General features: G+C 43.2%; 1 protein-coding gene across 18 annotated transcripts in view; it reads left to right on the top strand.

The window, feature by feature from the left end:
- Positions 1-16501, top strand: part of LOC132959626 (muscleblind-like protein 2a) — a 65793-nt gene that overhangs the window by 14607 nt on the left and 34685 nt on the right. The window lies entirely within an intron of this gene.

Here is a 16501-nt window from a genome sequence, read left to right as displayed (position 1 = left end):
AAAGGATGTACATAAAATATACAGAATTAGATAACATCACTGCTGCCCAACTGACACGGCATTAGGACGTAAAATGTTACAGCTTTGTAGTTCTTAATGGTCGGTGGGTGTAGGTTGTCAGCTCAAATTAGTTTGTGTGTCAAGCCTTCACGCTGTGCTGCAGTTCGCAGACCGGTCTGACCTATGAAGCTAAAGGCCACGGAGGTCTGTTGTCATGTTCACTGTCACCACAGGTGTGTGTGCGAGCGCAAATGTGTGTGTGTTTGGTTTTTTATATGGTAAGTTCTTCTTATGTTACCCCCCCTTGTCCATCATGTGTATTGAGGGAACATCTGATCGCCTGAAGTCATTCCAGGGCTTCTATTCTTGGGGTGCAAGTCAGCTGTCGCACACAAGCAACAAACATCATAAACAGCCAGAGCTTGTTGTGATGTTTGGTTCCCACAGATCCAAGCAGAGGGATTGGTCCTAAGATTAGAGCTTCCCCTTTTTTTTGTAAGCTTAAGACAAGTATGCCAATCTTTAATGGATAGCTTTGTGAATATTTACTACATCTGGTTAATTTGAAAACTGCCGGAGGCCTAAAAAAGTCGGACTGCCGGAGGCCTACAAAACTCCTTTTGGCATATTTTGGGGTCTAAATGATCCCAGAATGCTTTGAAATGGTTTTCGTTTTGAGAAGGGCTTAAATGGCTAAAAAGGAATCATTTGGGTTATATGCATACGAGTGAAGGACATCCTCTCAAAAAGATTGTTTTTACCACTAACAGCCTGCAATTATAAGTGTCTTCCATGGATCCACATTGACATATGGAGACCTTTTAGGCATGAAAAGATCCAATTTTCTGCCAGAAGCAGCTGCAAAATCACCGTCTTCCAAGTTACCGAAATTGACAAAAACAGTCATTTTGGCTTTGCAGAACATCAGGGTTTCTAATTTGCTCCTGCCTCAATCAGTTACTTTTTTTACATTTCATGTTTGAAAAGACAAGTTGTGATCATTATAAAATTTGTGCAAGACATAACACATAAAAACATACTCATTGAGGCAGTGGTAGATGAGACAACCCCCATGTCCTTGAAGGTAAAGTTCTAGTTTCTGTCAATGGAGAAAAAAAACATGCTACTTTTAACAAAACGGTAGTGATACTCTAAGACACATTGTCAGACAGTTTTAGTAACAATCTGAGAGACTGAACCAACACTTTTTGTCGACGTACTTTGGTCAGGCACAATACGCCTGCAGGGATTACACGGCAGCGATCGCAGCCTGAGGCAATCCACTGAAACACTTTCAAAATGGTTTGAATCTTCTTGTCACTGAAACACCGAAACATTTCAAAAATAGGGCCCAGGTTTAAAAATACCAGAATACTCCTTTTTTATTGGTGGTAAATTATCTTAACACCAGACACTTTAAACATATCCCCAATTATATGAAGGTTGTCTCACACAGACTCCCACATAAGAGGACCGCATCTAAGAGTAACCCGACATTTAGAAGCTGCGAGGGGGAGAAAAAAACAAAAAAAACAGCTTTGACAATGATAAATAGCCGGGGAAACTAGAGCAGAACGCTGAAACTATGAGGTCTTTTTTTAAGGTGTGAGCTACATTTCATGTATACGGCAGTGCAGCTTGCAGAGAGTGCATGTCACACTTTTCAAGGTTATGCACAAGGACAAGAGAGAGAGAGAGGCGAGATAGATTCACGTCCAACAAAGAGCATTTCTTGGTGCAAATTTGGGAACTTTTTCCCTACATGATGTTTTTAGGAGGTTTGTGCTCCTATCCCTCCTGTGAGCTTTCCACACACCTCCACATTTTTCCTACTTTGAATCCATCTTCATCTTCAGAGTGTGTTAAAGCCCGCTTCATTACAAGCTGCTCACGGCGGATTATTTATTCGACATCTGAAAACAAGCTGCCCTTTACGTCGCTATCAGCTGTTTTCTTGGCGAGCTCATGGTAAGGTTCACTGAAATATGGCTCGCAGTCAGTCACTGAGTGACATTCCTTCCCTGGCTGCCAGGTTTCGTGAGCTGTTATGCCGTTATGGTTTAATGGGCAAACAGCTGATTCCAATCGGGATCGATTTGTTGTCGCAGCATGCGAGGGAAAGTCCTGACACGGAGCCTCTCTGCACATGACATTATTTTGCTGCTCCCTGAGAACTCCACCCAGTCATCCCTGACTGAGGAAACTAAACGACCGGAGCGCTCAACCTCATACTCATGCCACCTCTCATTTAGACCGATGTTTCCTCGACAAATAGTGGCTCAAGGCGGCCCACTGGCAATCCGTGCATCATCTGTACCTCACTCTACAGAATACAACAAAAATCTGCATTTAAGATGCACTTAGAGGCTGCTTTGAAGCTTAAAAGAACCTCCCTTATTCTGTAACTTTTTCTCTGATTAGGTTTAACTAAGAGGAAAACGCTCTCATAATAATGATCAAGTCTTAACTAGACCCCTGAGAATCAACTCGGCAACCTCACAGCTGTTGTTGGCTTCATCTGTTGAACAACTGAGTCTCATCTCCAAAGTGTGCGCAGGGTGGATTATTTGATGTAATCTGCTGAAATGTCAATCAATGCCTTGTTGGAAAGACATGCCTTCGCTCCCTTAGCAACACACACTCCTGTGAAACCTGCAAAGTGCATGGTGCTGGAGCTGCATAATCATCTTGACAGCTACTATAAACGTGATATGACCCCCGATTATCTGGAATTATTATTTTTTTGCAGTTCATGATAACTTTCCTATGAACAAAGGTCATTTTTTATTTTAGAAATAGAGGATCGAAGAATTCAGTGATGAAATTGGTAAACATTTGTGTTTGTGTCTTGATATTCATGTGATGATTATGTTTGCATTGCCCTGCGCGCAGATCTAACTATATCCCAATTTGTATGTACAGTGCCGTCATGTTTTGCAGCCATATTTGTCTTTCATACTCTCTCACCACTCAGTCGGCTGACGGATGGAGCATACAGGATTCTCTGTGTTTTACCTCCAGCTTGCCCCCTCTCTCCCAAAGACTTTTCCTCGTGACAGCTGAGAGAATGAGCGCTTTATTTTGCATTAGGAAATGTGTCTCGCTCCACGGCAGGCTGATTTCCACCCCATTACGCCCGTATCGTCTTGCCGGGTCTTCTCATCTGATAGGGTTATCACTGCCAGGGTGGTGTGCTGCCAGGCGTAACTTGGCCAATGATCAGAAGGCTCCTTTTCATAAACATGTGAGAGGTACGGCTCGGGAGAGGAGTGGAGTAGGAGGTGTAAGTCTGTTGTTGCACTTGTCGGGGCTGGCATGCCGACTCAGTGGAGAATTCGACTGTCACGGTTGTCGATGTTTTACCGAGGAGGTAAAAACACTCCTGTGATGACAATAGTTTCTTCCTGTTGAACTCTGCAGAAGCCAATATGAAATGATGCAGCCGTCTGCCAGAAGTCTAAAATAATGTATTCCTTTGCACTAAAGTTAATTTTAGATCCTCTCAGATACTTTTTTCATTTTCATTTGTGATCCTGTGATTTACTTGTTGTTTGGGTTGCATCGCATTTAAAAATGTGCTCTTAGATGATACGATGTAAATTACAGGTGTCTTCCAACCTGACAAACTCCCGGCTTTCATCTTTTTTTAAAAGGTGTTATTATTTTTAAACACAATGTTATGGAACCAGTCTGAAGAAGAAGCTGTCATTGCTCTTTTGAGAAAGAGAGAATTGCCTCATGTGTTTTCGCTGAGTTTAACGCTACTTCTGCAGGTCAATGAATCCCTGAAAACTGTCCACAGCTACGTGCTTTGCATGGCTCGAATGATGAAGAGTACTCCCTCCATGCTCGGCTCGCTCGTCCTTTTCTCAAACACACAGCTTGCAGCATCCTGACTCTGTTACGCTGCTCTCAGCATTTCTTTACTGTAATGTCTGGGGGATTATTTTCTGTCCTCTTGCTCTACACTGTGGGCTTTAGAAATAGACTCTCTACGTTACATTTGTCATCTCTCAAAATAGGACACGCTGCTTCATCTCTGTCCAGCTCAAGCTTTATTCACATGTTGGTAGGTAGGCATGATAGAACCTACTCTTGATTGATAGCATAGGTATTGTTCTTAAACGGTTAAGTTTGACCTGAACATTTGGCAGTGGGTGACCTTTGTAAAGGAGACGCGGTGGAAAACATTCAGAAATGTCTTTGGCTGTTTCATTCATGTTAGATTTCAAACATGGCCACAGAGCCTGTCACAGCTCAGCTCAGACAAATCCAAATCAGTGAGGCCACCAAGGCTAACACAGGGCGCTAGTTTTGGTAGCCCAGCAGGTAAACTCAAGTAAATGAGAAGACATCAGCAGAATGATTAATTCTTGTACATTGTATACAAACAGCCTTTTTCTTCATAAATATTTGGTTTCAGGCTCTCAGTGGATGCCATCTTTATTTATAAGTGAATTGGAAGGAAGGGAAGGCTGCACAAATATTCACAATTTCCTCATTATGGCGATATGAATTGAAGCCGTTCCCTTTAAGCTCTCTGGTACTTGTTGCGCTGTGACCATGGAAACTCTGGCAGAGTGGTGGTGGTGGAAGGGATGAGCGGAGGTAGGAGGAAAGGGGGTGGGGGAGGCTGTAGGAAATGAGCGAGAATACCTTCGTTGATGGAGCAAATGCAATAACAGCGGTCATATGATGATGTCACATTGGCTGTGCCTGATGTGACAGTAGCCCTTTTGTTGATGCGTATTTGCTTTTTCTGTGCTGTCTCTGAGCGTGCTGACGGGGTCATATTTCTCTCCTCTCCAGCAAATGACTGTTCATGTCCAGAGCGTTTGTCTCTATTTATGTTTTTGACTGCTTGTCATGGCACAAATAAAACTTGAGCGCATGTAGGCAGGTTTTAAATAAAGCCCAAAATAAGCTGCTGGTGGAGATGTTGTCATTTAGAAACCTATATGTATAGGTTTGTTCTGTGCTGACTTGAGGCCTTAAGATGACTGTTTAGATTCCCCACCCTTCATGTCTTTCTGGAGCTGTCAGATTTTCAGGTGACCTCCACGCATGACTGAGCATCAATACCCTGAGAGGTGTGTTTTCTTTTGGGGGAGGGGGGGGGGTGTCTGCTGCATCCCCTATACTATCATGTTTCGTCAAGTTGCCGTTTTCAGAAAAAGAAAGTGGTGAAGCAGGAGAAACAATAGAAGCTACTTTCAGGTGTGCCGAGTTTTTTCTCATTTGTGTCACAGGCTCGCCGTAGTCTCCCCTGAGGCTGAGGCGCCCTGGTTTCTCTCTTCCTGGTAAGAACATCTTAATCCGGACTCTGCTTAAAAAGGGCACAACTGTTTTTGTGGGGGCGTGGGATGGCTGGAAAAGGTAAATAAAGAAGCAAGGGAATATGGAGAGGAGGTGTTTTGGTTTTTACATAATTTAGGTTCTAAATCCAGTTGATCCCTTCACCCCGTAAAGGCTGTAAGGGCTGCAAAGTAATTATTATTTTCCTACGACACTGCAGCATGTTGTCAATAAAACGTCCTCCTCCCGAGAGACAAAACCAAACACTAGTAGAGAATCTGTAAAGAAAGCAGCAGCAGCAGATGACTTTGATTATAAACTTTTTAGAGGCCAGCCAGCCAACACCTCATGCTTTCATGCGGGAGCAATTCGAGGTTAAGTGTCTCTCCCAAGGACTCATCGGACATGTAGCTGCTGGAGCTGAGGATCAAACCTCCGACCTTCAGGTTAAGAGACGACCGACTCTACCAGCTGAGGCATAGCTGCATCTTCTAGTCATTAAGATGCCAAACTTTGATTAGAAAATAAATGTCCCTAAACTATTTTATTTTTTAAATGGTTAAGATAATTTAAAGAATATTTAACATACGAAAAGAGTGAAGCCAGGAGTACATGAGAAGTTAAACCAGGTAAGAGACCAGAGCAATAGTTTAAACAATTTTATTTCTCATAAAGATGGAAAACTGACACCAAACTTTATTAAACAGCCTTCTTTGAGAGATTCCTTTGACTGCCTTAACTAAACGCCCCTCCCTCTGGGCTTACTGAATTTGCATGTTTTTGGATCTTTAGGAAGCTCCAGTGAACATGAACTTTATGCCCACGCCCCCGCCCTCCCCTCCTCCTCTCTTGTTTTAAAAGATGGGCTCGGCTGCATTCCTCAGCGTAATCCTCTCGAACTGGGCCACACCCCGGGCAGAGCAAACATGTGGAGGGGAATGCACGCAGCGCAGCGGGAGTCGGTGTTCCCCCGGGGTCATTCAAACAGACACAATGAGGCACTGACTTGAGCTTAACGCGGGGGCTGCAGTGGACGCGGCATGCTTTGATGAGCCCCCAGGAGACCCCCACCACTACCGTTCCTTTAACAGGCCTCCACATACACAGGCACATGCACGCACGCTCGCAGTCTTTCCAGTACCAACCATGCCAAATTTCATTTGATCCATGTGATTTCATCCCCTATAGCCCAGAGCCTCAGCCTCGCCGATCTGAGAAAAGCTCCAAAGATAGGAACGATAACAGGGGGGAGGAAGTCTCATGACCCAGGTCCAGTGAGGAAGTCAGTCTTACATAGAGAAGGAGTCACTCATCATTTTACACTCCCTCAAGAAAAACCTTAAAAGCATTTCTTTTATGGAGGTAAAAGTATTTAAATCAGCGTTTACTATCAGTGAGACAGGATTTGCAGAGCGTTGTTTCACCTCTTCTTACCCGTCGTGTTTCTAATCTTTCCCTTTAACACTTCACTTTAACAATTCCACATTCATCCTATCATTATCCCTGGTTGTTGTTTGTTATCTCAACGTTTATGATCTTGATCCTGTTTACATAAACCCCTCCCTACATGAGGTGGAAGAATCCTCTTGGTTGTCAAAAGTCATGCAAAAGTGTCTTATACCTGCATTCTTCCTATTGGCCAGCAGGGGGAAAATCCACAGGTTGCAAGTTGCATGTTGAATTCCCTTTCACACATGCACTCCTGACAATGTACAGATAACTTCAGGACAGCCTGCACCTTGACGTTTTCCAGCAATGCTCTTTCAGATATGTCCCTAAAAGTGGGACGTTTTCCTCTCGGACAGGAAGTGGTGGAGCGGTGTCTCAGGAGGCAGAGCATGAGCAAAGAGGAATCTGCAGTAGTCACAGTGATGGTTAATGAACATGTTGCTGCACTATGATGGACTTTACATCAATTCTATGTGTTATTGAACATGACCACAGTATCAACAGAAGTGTGAGAAATAACATAATGTTCAAGCAGAAACCAGTATGAGTGTTACTGGTTGTCAGTTTGTAGTAATTTGTTGTTACTCTCCATAAATATTGATGTACAGTCTCTTAGTATTGCACTACTCTGCGTTTGATCAGAGTTCATCAAAGTTGTTGGCATCTTAATTGGGCCACTGCTCTGACCCATATCTGTCATTGTGGGTGTTGATAGGATGGGGAAGGTCTGCTGTGATCCCCGACATTTTAAATTCCACGTCCGAGTCTTGCTGTAGAAGGGGACGAAGCCAACCTCACACTATCTGTGAACATACGAGAAATGTGTTAAATGCAGGTCTGCTTTCGTAATGTGAAAAAACAAGATCCTAAATCTCGTGTTTCCTGATCTCGTCCTGATGTTTGGCAAAAGTCCTCCAGTGTCTGTGTTTTTTATGTTGTTGCATGTTTCCTTTCTGTTCAAGCTTTTGCAGGATTTCTTTTTTTTTCTCGACTAGTCTGTGTTTTCACTTCTTGGTAACAAAGCTTCTAGTCCTCTAGCAACAAGAATCTTGCAGAACAATTTTGCCTTCAAATGTGGGCAGCGGAACTAAAAATAACACACAGAGACGAGTGAGAATACTGTCAGTTTTATGTGGATTATATAGTGAGAATATTCCAGACATTAGAACGAGGAAATGAAGCAGCATTTAGCTTTATTTAACCACATGCCACTCTAAGGCACAAGCTTGCATGTTCTTTTTTATTTACTTCTACATTTGCTACCACTGCTGCTTATTATAACTATATCAAATGGACTCACTTCAAAGTCAAATCATGTGTTCGTACACTGAGTATCAGCCCTTTGTAGGAGTTTAAACACTTCACAAACACAACATTCAAGTCTCAGAGCTCCCCAAATCATGTGTGAGGAGTTTCTTGTTCTAAATCCACACTGATCCTGTATTGTATCATGCCTATAAACCCCTCTATTTCAGCCCTGCTCAAAACAGGCTGTTTCTGTGTCTGTAGCTTTAAATATTCAAATGAGCTGTGTCTGTAAGGGCTTGGGTGGCTCGGGCTTTCTCGCTCCATGCCCTATTGTTTACTGTGAGAAGGCAGACTCAGAGGGCCGAACAAACACCTAGCTGTGGGAGTGTCATCCACCTTGGGGAGGGGTTACTGCCCTTTGTGATGTCATGAAGGGAAAACGGCCAGTTTGAGCACACATTTTCTGAAAAGTGGAGCAGGCTAAAGATGGAGAAGATGGACTTTTCTCATCATTTAGGGGATTTGTAGACAGACTAGAGACACATATTAGTGTTAGAAAACATGGTGAAGTGTTTTTAGCATAATATGTGGCCTTTAATTTGGTTAAAATAAGTCTTACTGAAACACTAAATGCCCTCAAATAGGATAAATGGTAAATGGGCTCTAGTTGTTGAGCATCTCTCTCGAGTCCCTTCAGGCTTCCAATGATCGCTTAGAAACACTACAGCAGACTCACAGTGCATCTAAGGTTTTAATAACGTTGAGTGATCTTCTTTTTGCAAACACACAGCCTTTGTTTTTATCACTAAACAGCCTGAACTCCATTATATCTTCTCCACAAAAGAAAATGCAGCGCACTGATGTCGGCCATGTCAGATTGGATAGTAGGTGTTCGTCACCCGATGAGCCGCCTGCAACATGATGGAGACACTAAGCGCTGAAAAATCTGCCCATCTGCTGTACACAGTGTCTCACCTGGTCTCAATCCACCCACTACCTCTGAGTCATCCTCTTTTCCATCCCTCTCTCTCTCTCTCTCTCTCATCTCTCCGTGCTGCCCACAGTGCTGCTGATAAAATACTCGATTCTCTGCAATTTTTCCTTTTCTCTCTCTGCAAAAAAAAAAAAAGGCCTAGCAACTTAAATCAGCACTGCAGAATCAATGCCATCCTCACATTTTGTGAATTTCAAAGCCAGCTGGACTCAAACTCCCCGACTGCTGCAGTCGTCGATGCTGTTGCGAGCACCTCTGCAGCAAAGCTGAAAACAGATCTATGGCGAGTGAAGCAGAAGGCTCGCTGTGCTCTTGACCTTTAGTGTTGCGCTCATTAATTATTGATATGTACTTTCATCATCGCTCATCAGAGGCAGACTCAGGTTGTCCTAATCTAATTCCTATACTGAGAGAAGCCTTTATTTCTCATGATGTATTATAAGAATTGTATTATCAGCTTGGAAAATCAATAATATAATGTTTGTTTTCCTGGAAAAGCTGGAGACGCCTGCCGCTAGCTGCAGTATGTTCCTCATGCTTTAGCATATGGCGTTTGCTGTGGCCCCGTTTTAAACACGAAGATTAATTGTTGTTCAGAAAAATGTGTTGACTGCTCCCCTCAGGCTTCTTTGAACTCTCCTCTGATTAATAAATGGACAAATGTACAAAGACACAACCCAAAGATGTGACACAAGTCCCACCTAGCCACTCTCAGCTGACACACACACACACACACACACACACACACACACACACACACACACACACACACGCACACACACGCACCCAGGGAGCTACAAACAGCAAGACAGACAGGCCCAGCTGTCTCCCAGGGGCCTGCCTTTATAATGAGACAGAGATCTTCTTAATTGGCTCCATCTAATGAGGCAACAGAAATGCTGTCTTTAGGGGCCCTGCACCAGAATGGCTTCTCTTTGCTTTTTTTTTTTTTTTTTTTGTCTAAATGACTGTCGCTGTGTGTCAAACAGGCTGTTGTGAGGCAGGTCTAGCATGACATCCCAATCCCCATGTGAAGATGTGGCAGCACAGACATGCGACATGTGCGTATGTCAGGGAGGAAGTGACTTTGTAATGTCATTTTTTTCTGCCAGAAATACACAAATATCACAATTTTGCATACTTTAAAGTCTCTCCTCGTTTAGTGTTCAGTTAGATATTATACATTAAGATGTAGAAGGTGTACGCTCGGGGTTTGGACTTTGGTACGAGAAGTGTTCTGGTTTATGTTTGGAGAGAAGTATTAACCAGTCACGTATTGGCAGGTTCTGCTGTATTCTTGGAAATCAGTCCATATGGAAAGGCAAGAGCAAGCTGAACACAATCCACCACCGTCCCAGAATTCATTGGTGGTAATTTGATAAGGTGTGGTTGTCTTTCTTAAAAAGATATTTGCATGCAAGTGCAGCTAACTAATCAAAATCAAAGATCAAAATGAGAGGCGATCAGCGCTTAGATTTCCAGACTTCCTGTAATGCATCAGAAATCATTCATCTGACCGCCATTCAAATCTCCTCCTCCTTATTTCCTCCTCCTCCTGATGACGGACTTGAGAAAGCTTCTTACAAATCTGCATTATTATTGTGATGTTAATTTGGCAAATTTCAAAACCCTTTAATTTAAAGTAAATCACAAGAAAGTGGGTTTTCGTTTGTGTTCCTACAGCTGACTCGGAGTGAAGCCTCTGTGTAACTTACTATTTACAGTTAAACTCAGAGTCACCTCAGAAAGATAAAGGCACGCCTAAAGGGGATGTAACGGACCCAGAATAGACCGCAATGACTTTGAAGACATACGTATCTGGAGGGGTGGGTTTCTCTTTGTTTTGATCTTAACACATGGCATCTTATCATGTTGTTAATTGGACAGTGAATAATGCATTTTTTAGTCCTCACCAGCACAGGAAGGTTATCAGCTGTGTCAGCTGATAAGCAGAAAATAATCTAAAAAGCTGCATCGCATACTTTAACTGAACCCCGGCTTCTAGCATGGGGTCATTTTTTGAGACAGTAGCTGCGTCGTGTGCATTTCAGTGGGAGTTTAAAGTTGCAGACTTTGAATACACGGTGGTCACTTCTGTATGTGCTTTGGTGGGCTCGCTTGTGATGTAACATCAGATTGATCACACGTCTTCGAAAATCAGGTACTTGCTAGATTCTTGAAGACGCTATATGATGTCTTTGAGTACATTGCACCTCCTGCAGTTTGACTTTTGCACATGCACACATTGCAAATTTGAATCTGGTCAGTATGAAAGCTATTTTGCATTAATGTAAAAAAAACTGGAAGAGAGCTTGATTGGCGTGGGCTTGCCTTCTAAAAAGCGTGTTAAAGTAACAAAAGGAGTGTGCCCTGTGTGAACCCATTCCCTCTCCTGGAAGTGTTCTTGCTCTGACTCATATTCTATTCAGACCTGACGAGTGGCAGTGAGTGACGGACTGTGCTGCAAAGTGGAGCCTGCTATGATTCCTTGTGAAGGGCTCCCTATGCTGCCTGCTGTTCTGCAGGTACTGTCGAGCTGAATGGACGCAGTAGCTCCTTATTAAGGTGGTGTGTTTCTCCTGCAGGCTTACTTTCTAGTTTGCAATCATTTGCTGCATTAGATTTAGGATAAGCAATGCAGGTAGACCTCTTTCTATCTCAGAAATAGTCCTGCTGCTGCAGTCTATGTCGTGAGGACAATTTATTCAACACCAATCTAACCTCTTGATAAGCTGCAGCGCAGAGGCTCCAAATTGGGCGCATTGGATGGAACTCGATTGGATGAAAGTGTCGGAGAAAATGACTTGTGAGCTACTGAATGGAAAGTCTTAAAGCTGTCTTAGTTAGAGAGAGAGTTGGTGTTATTGTAAATGTTTTCTCACCAATACACCCTCACTAATTCAGATTGTTCTGGCGCTTAAATTACGTGTTATTGACGCCGCTTTTGCAGGGGTGTCATTTGACCGATATTTCTTTACCCAGGCTAGCCCACTTTAACCTTGGGGGTATAGTTTGGTAGGGGGTTGATGGGCTGAGTATCTTTTTAAATCCACTTAGAAAAGGTCTTTTTCCAAAAGGTTCTATCAGACTCCGTATCAGTGATCTGTAAAATCTCATACTGGTCAACTCTTTGTTTTGCCATTTGTGGCATCAGGAATTGAACATGAACTCATCAAGTGTATTCCTGAGATGTGGGAACACGGTGACGTGGCCACAGAGAGTGTAAGCTGTCAAAGCTTTACTATATCCTTTGAAACCCCAAACATGCACGGTAATGTGCACTATTCTCGTAGGGATCCTGTTTTAATACCCACTCCAGGCTGGGGGTATTACTTGCATCTCACCCTTCCCTCTTGGCTGTACCACACAGGGTGGCCATACCGTAAAGGTCAGCTTCAGGTCACAGCAGCATACCTCTGCTTTTGCTTGTGTGTGTGTTTGTGTACATGTGTGTGTGTGTGTGTGTGTGTGTTCTGCAGACGAGGGGGGAGAGATGCAAAGTTCATGGCCAAAAGTGAGATGGCCAATTTCACACCCAGCAGATGCCTGCACCAGTGACCCGCGGCGACAGGTGGAGGACACTAATTGGCAGCACACACCGTCACAGAGTAGGCTGAACTCATGGTGGGAGAGGGAATGAGGGGGGGAGGGAGTGAGGGAATAGAAGTGGCACCAGTGAGGATAGGAGGGGGTGGGATGGCACCACATTTTCTGTTGCAAACCATTAAAACATCCATGGTAGAAAGATCATCAGGTTTAATGATTGAGCTGGAACACGCAGTACTGGTGGAGACGTATTCGTGCTTTTCATGGTTGATGAATAAACAGATGTTGCCTCTGAAACTGACTCTCTAGTCCCACTGACTTTATTTTTGCATTTTCAAAAGAACAGGGTGATGACATGGTTTAACAGTGCGATCGATATGTTTACCTGCATCGTATGATTTTTAGATAAAACTCACCGTGCAGCTCCAGGGCTGTTGAATCACTGTACCCTGGTTTATTGATCTCTTTTACTGAAGAGCACATATTACATTAACCAAACAGAAGCTCTCATTCAGCCCTCCTGCAGTTTACCGTGTGAAGACTGTTTTCGTCATCTCCGTGTGGGCTTAGAGGCTTCTGAGCCCAGGGGAATAAAAAAATCCTCAGAGGCCTCATCACCACAACCAACAAAACAAGATGAGGATCCAGGGGGATGCTGCACCTTATTCCCTTCTGGTTGCAGATAATAAAAACTAAAAACTGAACAATCCTCTGTTTGTAAAGTGTAGACATTTGTCAGGGTACCCTCCAGATCCTAAAAGTATTTGAAAAATATCCTCAAGTAAAGCCTTGAGTGTTATATTTGGTTTCCAGGGTATTTTATTGCTGTAAGAGGAGAAACCTGCATGGAACAAATGCTTATCTACGTCTGAATGTTGGTCAAGTGCTGGTGTAGCTGGTGACCCAACAAAGCTGCTGGTAAAGCTGGTCTACCAGCAAGATTGCAGTTACGGTGTTGAAAGACCGACAAGGTCTTGCTGGGGGAGCTGGGTTTCTAACCCTTTATTGGTACCCGCTTTTTCTTAAAACAAATGTCAAAGTTGTGACTTTCAAATTGATGACTTTTAAGAGTCCCTGAGGCCTGCAGTGGTCATCACACCATCACCGTTACCGGGCCGATACCGATTTTGGGGAGAGAAAAAAACCTGATACCGATATATCTGTGGATATCTCTCTTAGATCTATGTTCCATCTGTAGAGATAGATTTCGATATACACATGTATTGTGTTTATCCCTCATGTGCTAATATCGGCCAACAGATAAATTGGTCGGGCTCTAAAAGTTTTATCTTATTTTGACTTTAATGGCAGTCTCATTTGGAGAGCTGTGTTGGTTTCCCAGTCCTAATCATGCATTAACAGTTTATCTATGAACCTGAACTTCATATCTTTGTTTATCACTTCAAGAAAGCAGAAAACTGTGATGAATAAATATCATGCTTGTTATACATTGACGTCAGTTTGAGGAAATGTTAGTCAGAGGAACTGTCAGAGTGATTTGTCTCACTTCTCAGGGACATAAATAACTGAGTATCTATATCCTGATAATGTTCAAAAACAAGATAAGATTCATAACTTGAACACTAGTGTGCTTCTAAATTCTCTCTCAAGTATCCGCGCTCTCCAGTTTCTCTCCACTTTGAATCGTCAGCCGATACCTCTCAACTTTTTTTTTGTCAGCATGCAGCGCTTTAATCTCCAAACTGGAGAGTAAGCAGCCACACTACGTTTTGCGGCCCTATCTGCTGAGTGTGTCAGAAAGAGGCTTTTGATGAATAGATCTGTTCTCTCCCTTCCATCTCATTATCCGCCGTTATCAGTTTTATGGATTTACACATCTCCTCAACACGCTGTGACACGCGGTCGATAGAGTCAGCGGGGAAAAGAAGATGTACCGCTGTTTTATTTTCTTTTTTGTTTGTTTAATTTCGTTCGTTTGCATGTGAGGCGTTATTTTTAGAGCGTGCAGAGTAGAAGCAGCTTTGATCGCTAGAGAGGGTTTGAAATCGAGGTATCTGTTAACAAATGTTAAATTAGGGAATTAAAATCAGGCCTACTAGGTTTCTGCTGTTTCCTCTCAGGGTTTGTGGCACAGTTCTTCTCAAACTAGGGCATCAACATGTAACCTATTTTTATAAAATCCAGTTCTGGTCGTCTATAGGACCTCTGTCATATCAGTGCAAAGCTGAGGGGATATATCTTCTCAGCGTAGGGATACGACAGCTCGTATAAAGCAGGCTAAAGCCTCGGCCTGTTGGCTGTGACTCACCTACCAGCAGACTGAGAGGTGCCATTGTCGTAGCTGATCCTTTTCTGGAGGGCGTGTGTTTGTGTGTACATGTGGGAGAGCGAGACAGTTGCTTCACTCACACGTACGCACTTAGGTGTTTATGTGTGTACCAGTCTGCTACATGTCTGTGTTTATGCCTCTTGTGTTTGTGTGCAGATTAGAGGAGATCTGCAGGGTGGGTTTCATGTCTCAGCAGGTCACAGATGATCAGATTAACTCAAAACCTTCAACTGGATTAGCAGCAGGGAAATCTGGACTCTGCAGGTGCCGACCATCATCTCCCTGATAACCTTAATTTTGTACTTTCAAATTGCTTGTGCCTTTTTTTTCTTCTGCTGCATGACTACATGAAAGCTCCTTTGTTGAAGTCCTTCAACCGCCTTGATGGATGAAAAAGATACTTGTTTCATAGCATCCATTTTCATAAAACCACTCTTAAAGGCACTCTCTCCTTTCTTTAGACCAGTACAGAAAATCACTCTAGTAGTTATTCAAAGGTGTCTTATCAGTGACCTTCCATTTGACTGCTGCAGACTTTAGGCTTTTCTAAAGAAGGACATATCTGTGTGTTTCGCATCTGTCTTTTATTTCTTTAGGTGCTATTGTCCATGACTATCTGCGTTTTATTTTGAAGCTGTGTTCATGTATGTGTATCTGGAGCAATGCAGGTGCTGCAGTATGGCCGGCTGCAGTCTTTGCACACAGATTCTTAAAAATGACAAATGTTCATCGTGGGAGTTGAGTTGGGAGTCTCCTCCTTGTCCAAAATCAACACACCAGATAATTAAAACTTGGAAAATACGTAGCAAAGCAGGTTCTTGAGCAGACACAGGGCATCAGGAGGGGGCCGAGTGCCGAGCTGCTGCTAGCTTGTGATTGTATTTCAGTTTAGATCGCTGCAATAATCATCGCTTTTGAGGCTTTTACCAAAGGCCGAATTATCTGCAGATAATTTCCTCCTCTTCAAATCATTGGCCCCTGTCCTTTCAACTTGTTAAAACACTGGAAACAATCTGAACGTTACTCTCAAGTTGTGCACAGGTCAACATCATTGCCTAAGCATTGCATTTGCATCTTCTTTCATGAAGAAGAGGCTGTGCTGCGTTTGAGCTAACTGATCAGAAGATGCACTCGCATGTGATGCCTCAACTCATGCATGAACACGTTCCACATTGACAAACGGGGAAACAAAGCAGGCCAAAGCAAAGACTGATAAAAACATTAAAATAGCATCCAGTCATGTCACATTCAGTCGTATGAGACTCTCAGGTGTGGTGACATGACAGGCACAGACAGGCTTTATTACGACACATCTCACAAGGAGGTGGGAGTGTTTACTGTTGGGGGAACCTTTATCCCATCTCCCCCCCGTCTGTGTGTATATCTTCTGAGCTCTCCTCCTCCTATAATCTCAGGCGTGTCAGCAGCAGTATACCACTCCTCCATCTGTGGGATTACAGCTGGTGAAACAAAGGCACTTAATTACTGCTGAGACAACAGATTTACGCCACCGCCGGTGTGTGTGTGTGTGTGTGTGTGTGTGTGTTGGACGTGCATAAAAGAAAGCAGACTATTGTTTCTAAATTACCTGGTCTCTGTCCTTTGCAGCAGGGGAATATTCTTGTTTGCATTCACTCACATTAGCACTAATTATACTGTGATGTAATAGCACAGGACAA

This window comes from Labrus mixtus, chromosome 24, assembly GCF_963584025.1.
Source record: "Labrus mixtus chromosome 24, fLabMix1.1, whole genome shotgun sequence".
NCBI lineage: Eukaryota > Metazoa > Chordata > Actinopteri > Labriformes > Labridae > Labrus > Labrus mixtus.
Note: the sequence above shows the minus strand (reverse complement) of the source record. Positions and strands in the feature narration are given on the sequence as shown.